General features: G+C 36.8%; 1 pseudogene; it reads left to right on the forward strand.

The window, feature by feature from the left end:
- The first annotated feature begins 2,458 nt into the window (after positions 1-2,458).
- Positions 2,459-5,030, forward strand: LOC132274971 (pentatricopeptide repeat-containing protein At3g62470, mitochondrial-like; annotated as a pseudogene).
- The last annotated feature ends 1,114 nt before the right edge of the window (positions 5,031-6,144 follow it).

Below are 6,144 nucleotides of genomic sequence, written 5' to 3' on the forward strand. Positions count from 1 at the left end.
AGTACAAATCATTGTAAAATAGGGCTATCATAAGGGTAAGTCAAACCACAAGGACTGCAAATTTATGGCAATCAAGGTTTTAAAATCACTTTGTTTGAGGGAAGAGGTGTAAAAGGTTTGGTTGGTTTGTCACTTAGAACTAGGAAATGAAATTTTCATAAAACGATAAATGAAAGGAATTTAAGATGAGAGAAACTTATGTAGAGAGAGCTAGGGAAGTGAATCCACCACCGACCATATAAACATGCTTGCTTGCGATTAACTTGGGGAATAACTTATGTATATGACCATGATATGTAGCAATACATAATTGTTACATTTATAATCCATCAAAGTTTTACATGCTTGACCTACCTAAACTAGGGTGTAGCTTATGACATGCTCACTAAGCTAGGGATTATCAAACTCCTCAATCAATATGATAATAGCACATAAAGTCAAAAACCAAAAATAATCCATCAAAGGGAGGCCCTAAGCTATGGATTATCAAACTTTCCATACATCATGCCATTAAAAACCATTTCATAATCTCATCTTCATTCTCACTATGAAGATGTAAACAATATAATCATGAGAAAATACAATCTAAGACAAGATAATGCATTCAACACAATCATTTATTGAAATGAAGAACCATTACAACTTGTGTAAGTCTCTAGAATATGAAAATATCACATACATATTTCATTCCCCAAATTAAAACAAAACTAGAGCATGCTTACAAAGAAGGGCTTCATCACTTCCCTAGAAAGGGAGTTAGTTACTTATAGAAGCAAGGGAGGAAGAGGTTGAGAAGATCAGCCCTTCCATTTTTGCCCCTCTTAGCAAAATACAACACAAAGCTCTCAAGAACATAATATTTCTCTCTCTAGAAATCCTCCCAATCTTGCATAATGATTTACAATGATGCAAGCCCTTCAAATAAGCAAAAGATCCTACCAAATTCTATTAACTTCATGGCTAGAAATCGCTAGAAGAGTGCAGACCCATCCATTCAATCAAGGGACAACATTGGGTAAAACAATGAAGCCCACGACCTGCTGTCTGCAGCTTGGCGGGCGCCCGCGGGGTGCCATGGCTGGCTTCCCCGCACTATTAAAGGGGCATCCTAGAGCTGTGGTGGCCACTGGCGGGCTCCCGCAGGAACTGGCGGGGCCCGGCGAAATCTGGAGGCTACTGCCCGCGACCACCCGCAGGATTTATGCATGGTTGGCGGGCGCCCGCCATGGTATAAATGGGCTTCAAAACTCTTCTCTGAAATTAGTCTTGCTTGACCCAATGACTCCATCTTCCTTCTCGGGCTCTGCAGAATGTGTCCATGAGTTCATTGGACCTTATTTACTTGGCAAAATAGTAAATCCCCGGCCCGGCATGCTTTGATCTTCAAGAACTCACCAAAACCTTAATTTTATTTCTTTTTGAGAACAAACCTGAAAGTGCCCAAAAACACGAAACTGAAGATAATCTATACAATAAAACCAACTAATAGACTTAACTAATGCAAATAAAGGCACTTGAATATGCAATATTAGGCGCTTTTCAACGACAAACAACCATTTGGAGCCACAATATCCTTAATTTGGAGCAAAAAATCAAGGTTTTATTTTTATTTTTATTTTTTTTTGGATCCTTCTGTTAGGGCTTGAGTAATCATCTCCCCATTGTAAACCCTAAATTTCAGCCTTATGGTTGATCCCTTCCAAATAATAGAACAAGAATCCTGCCTAATCCTTCTCCGTTTCAATGGAAAACTCTGCAACTGGTCGATCTAGATTCAAGGAGGAGTAAGCTTGGCCATGGCTTCCATTTTTGCATGAATCTTGTACTCTTTACCGGTGCTTCAACAGTTCTTCAATTTCATCCCTAATTGTGAGTTTTATTTGACTTTCTATTTTCTTTTAGTTTTGATGTTGTGAGATAAATTACCGAGAATATGAATTTGATTGTGAGTTTGACTTTCTACTTTCTTTTGTTTACTATTCCTTATTCCTAAGGCGACATCAAGGTTAAGTCCATCTCTCCTCCATCTCTCTCTAGCTTATTATTTCCTCTAATAATATTATTGATATATCAGATCTAATAATATTAATGATATATCAAATAAATGGTGAATGAGACTGAAGAAGAGTATTTAATTTGTCAAACAAATGGTCGCATTTTTATGTTCCAAGGATAGATAGAACTCCGTATATATACATTTATATATAGAGACCCCCGCATACGAGCTTGAGCCAAGCTCGGGCTCATAAAAAATTTGCCAAGCCGAGCTCAAGCATGACCAGGCCAGCTCTTCTTGTTCTGAAAAAACCCAAAAATTTTAGAGCTTTTAGAACTCTATTGTATTCAAATTTCAACATCAATGGACAACTCTTCTTCCACTGCTCTGCCACCATCGACCTACCCTCCGTGGATGATAGACAAACCCCTTGGCGAAGACGACAACGACGGGGATTTGTGAACAGCAGGTTCATTTTTTAAATGGCAGCTCTTTGCCCGTCTCGTCTGCTTTATCCTCATCCTTATCGCAGTCTCCATCGTCCTTGTTGTTAAGTTCCACATCTTCTGTCACACCCCTTTTCACTCTTTTTCCTCCCTCTTCTACAAGAAAAAAGTGTTAGCCCCAGCACCAAACCCTAGCCTTTTCAATTCTAGAATCTCACTATTCCCCAATCATGATTTGCACGCAAAATCGTTATATTTGAATTCTAGAGGTTTCTTTAGGGTTTCGGATGTAGATGGAGATGATTCGGATGCTAAATCAGACACTGATGGTGTTGAGGGTAAGGGTAATAATGTTAGGTCAGAGGTGGATTCGAAAGAGGTTGATAAGGTCTGTAAGGTGATCGATGAATTGTTCGCATTGGATAGGAATATGGAGGCGATTTTAGATGATAGTGGAATCAACTTGACTCGTGATTTGGTTGTTAAAGTATTGGAATGGTTTTGACATGCCAGGAAACCGGTGTTTTGGTTCTGTTGCTGGGCAGGACAGATGCCTGGGTTTACTCATGATTCAAGGACATATAACAAGATGGTGGCAATATTAGGGAAGACAAGGCAATTTGAGACCATGGTTTCAATGCTTGAAGAAATGGGTGAGAAAAGGCTTCTCACATTGGAGACATTTAAGATTGCCATTAAAGCTTTTGCAACTTCCAAAGAGAGGAAGAAAGCGGTTGGAATTTTTGAGTTGATGAAGAAGTACAAGTTTAAAGTTGGGGCTGATACTATCAATTGCTTGCTAGATGAACTTGGGAGGGCAAAGCTTGGGAAGGAAGCTCAAGCTTTGTTTGACAAGTTGAAAGAGAGGTTTACCCTGAATTTAAGGACCTACACAGTGTTGCTTAATGGTTGGTGCAGGGGGAGGAATTTGATAGAGGCGGGGAAGGTATGGAATGAGATGATTGATAAGGGTTTTAAGCCTGACATTGTTGCCCATAATACACTGCTGGAAGGTTTGTTAAGGGGTAAACAGAGGTGTGATGCAATCAAGTTGTTTGATGTTATGAAAGCCAAGGGCCCAACTCCTACTGTTTGAAGTTATACAATCTTAATTAGGGAGTTCTGCAAGCAAACAAAAATAAGAGAAGCTGTTGAATACTTTAAGCAGATGCTTGGTTCTGGCTGCCAGCCAGATGCTACAGCTTATGCTTGTTTGATTACGGGCTTTGGGAATCAGAAAAACATGGACAAAGTCTATGGATTATTGAAAGAGATTAAAGAAAATGGATGTCCACCGGATGTGCGTTTATACAATGTCCTGATCAAATTGATGACAAATTGGCAAATGTCAGATGATGCGGTTAGGATTTACAAAAAGATGGTTCAAAGTGGATTTCAACCAACAATACACACTTATAACATCATGATGAAATCTTACTTCGTGACGAAAATTTATGAAATGGGTTGTGCAGTTTGGGAGGAGATGAGTCGAAAGGGGTGTTGCCCTGATGATAATTCTTATATTGTTCTCATTGGAGGGCTTATAAGACGAGGAAGATCGGAGGAGGCTTGTAAATATTTAGAGGAAATGATAGAAAAAGGAATGAAGGCTCCTCAACTTGATTACAACAAGTTTGCTGCTGATTTCTCAAGAGTTGGCAAACCTGATGTACTCGAGGAGTTGGCTCAAAAGATGAAGTTTTCAGGGAAGTTTGAGGCCTCCAATTTCTTTGCAAGATGGGCTGAGATGATGAAGAAAAGGGTTAAAAGAAGAGATCTTGTTACAAATTGGAGGTAATGTGCTTGAGTTACTTGCTGAAGCATAACATTTTTGGGGTCTTTACATAGCACTTGACCCGTAGTTGTCTCAATTGTATTTGTTTCTTGTTACAACCTTATTAGTATTTCAAAAAAAATTCTGATTTATCCGTTGGTGTGGTGTACCATTTGACATTTACTTTTGTGCAATATAAACCATTGTGTTACTTCTAATGTAACACATTATTTGTACTGCTGTATTGTATCTTAATTTTAATTATTTATTTATTTTTTAATTCAGGGCGGATGAGGAACCTGTTGATACAAAGAAGCATCTTGAAAAGTCTTGCAAGCCGAAGTTTGTGAGACCTTTAATGGACTATAAGGTGCTTTTCGATAAACTATCAACTAAAATTTCTATTGCATTTCCAAAAGTTCACAAATATATATATATATATATATATATTCCTGCTTACAATGTTTGTAGTTCCTTGTCAAAAAATATGTTTGTTCTCAGTTCTCTCTTGTGACGGAATCGGTTGTTGCTTGAGCCTCTTGTGAATTGTGTTTTATATTGCAGTTTAGCTTTAATGATGCAGATTGGTATGCAATAGGTGGGCATACTATTATATATTATTGAGGTCGTCAATTGGAATCCTAGAATGCCTGAATAGTTAGTGTTATATACTATTGAGGTGGGCATACTATTATATACTATTATACCCACAATGCTCTATTTTTTTTTTTAACGAATATGATGGATCATGAATATTGGAGAGTTGCATTTTTTTTTCACTGTTAATGACATTTTATAAATGTTTTGACTTCTTTTACAGGGCTTTTGTGTATGAAGTGCTTGGGTGTTAAGCTGTTGGAAAGAACTATTTCATCTCTACTTAGGTCCCTATGCCATATAAGAAAGGGTAAGTTCCTCTGTGTGATTAGTGTTGGATTCTTTGACCAGAAAAAATATGGCATAATGAAATTTGATTCTTGAATCAAACTAATAGTGACACATTATGTAAATCCACAGAATCAAAGACTGCAAACTCTGTACATGAAGAGTCAGCATCTTCACTCAATATTACCCATCTGCTGGTTGTACCATTCCCTTCAGATATCATACAGGTACAATTCTAGTCATCACTCATTTTCTATATGTAGTTGTCTTTAATTGTCTGCTATTTTTTTTTTTTTTCATGACTGTCACTAACTATATATAATCTGCAATTTGACTAAACCACATATTAGTTGCTAATCTATTCAAAATCTCATTTTCTCTTGTTTCATATTAAAATTGTTTTAAGTCAGAATTAACTAAGTTTGAGCATTGTTTTATTAAGATACTTCCCCTCAAACTCATTAAAATATCTTTTTCTTAATGTGATCAGTTTAGCCTTTACAATTTTTTTGGTACAAGTCTTTTTCTCCTTAATTTGTATCTCAATTCTCAATTATAAGACTTATATGTCAATTGCAGGATGAAATGATGCATGGGTTCGGACATGGTTTCGTGATTCAAAGCCGTCAACATGCATCCTTTTTGTAAAAGAGTATAAATTGTTGAGGAAAATAATGCACAACTGAAGGAGGACGTATAAAGTTTGTGGGAATATATGAAAAGAATTGAGAAGATGCTTCAGCAGTAGCAACAGATTTTGAAGCTTTCTTATGACTAGCTTATATCTAGCCCTTTTTGTCTTTGAACTACAGATTTTGTTGGGCTTTATTTGGATGTCTTTGCTTTTAGTTTAAAATGATGTTTTAATTTTTGAGGATTTTTGGAACCATTTGATGTTAAAGCATCTAGTAGATATATACTTTTAGTTATTGTTTACAAAACTGTAGAATTTGTAGTTTTATCATGAGATTAAGTGCTCGTTTGTTGGCACCGTATTGTGATGATAATCTATGTTTTTTTTTTTCTTTCTAGAATGATATTGT

The sequence above is a fragment of the Cornus florida genome, unplaced genomic scaffold, assembly GCF_030987335.1.
Source record: "Cornus florida cultivar Cherokee Brave unplaced genomic scaffold, ASM3098733v1 CherokeeBrave_3.0.0_Hap2_Chr01, whole genome shotgun sequence".
Taxonomy (NCBI): Eukaryota; Viridiplantae; Streptophyta; class Magnoliopsida; order Cornales; family Cornaceae; genus Cornus; species Cornus florida.